Genomic DNA, 853 nt, shown 5'->3' with positions numbered 1-853 from the left:
AGGAATGCCCACTCAGCTACTTTTCCTCTTGTCCCAGCTCAGAACAGGAGACAACACTCCAATAAAATAAAGGCTCATGGGCTTCAGAGCCCCTGGAATGGTGAGGGTGGGCCCCGGGCGTGGGGCGGGGTTCGCATGGTGCCACCTCTGTCCAGATGTCCCCCCTCCCTGGCCCCCAGCACACACCGTTTCCCCACCTCATTCTTCAGTAGCTGTAAACCCTCTCCTCCAACCAGAGGGTGACCCCTTCTGGGGTCCCTTCTCTGTGGCTCCCACCCAGGACGATGACAAGGTATGGGTGACCTGTAAGTCCCCTAGATGTCCAAACGGCCACTGGTTAGGCCTCTGGCCTGGGTCCCAGGAGACCGTGGTTCCGGTCCTGTCTGCCTGGGATTCCCCGGCAAGACAATCTCCCCGCTGATCTGTTTCCTCACCTGGGGGATGGGAACCAAGCCTGTGAGCCCAGGGACAGAGGAGTTTGCAGCCTCGGTCTGGGGGTCAAAGACCCCGGACGCCCCGTCGCTGGGACGCACCCCTCCGTGCCAGGTGTGGAGCCACGCAGATGGCAAGGTGGGCGTGCAGGCCGGGGCCGCTGGAACTGTGCGGGCTGCGCTTGGTGAAACTGGGATGCAGAGGCGGACGCCAATTTTCCCCACTCCACTGGGCAGGAAAATTATTTCTTCGGATTCTTCTGTGTTCCCGCCGTTTCTGTGCCTGCAAGAGATCTAGAGGCTGGTCGGAACAGTGGCTGCAGCGAGCCTCAAAGTCACGCAGCAGCAGGGACACCCGCTCCGGCCGCGATTGGAGGCCGAGGCAGCCTGCCCTCGGTGGCCGGAGCTCTTCGGGGCCCTGG

This window comes from Lipotes vexillifer, unplaced genomic scaffold (genome assembly GCF_000442215.2).
Source record: "Lipotes vexillifer unplaced genomic scaffold, Lipotes_vexillifer_v1.1 scaffold584, whole genome shotgun sequence".
NCBI classification, from domain to species: Eukaryota; Metazoa; Chordata; class Mammalia; order Artiodactyla; family Lipotidae; genus Lipotes; species Lipotes vexillifer.
This window is presented reverse-complemented; position numbering follows the sequence as displayed.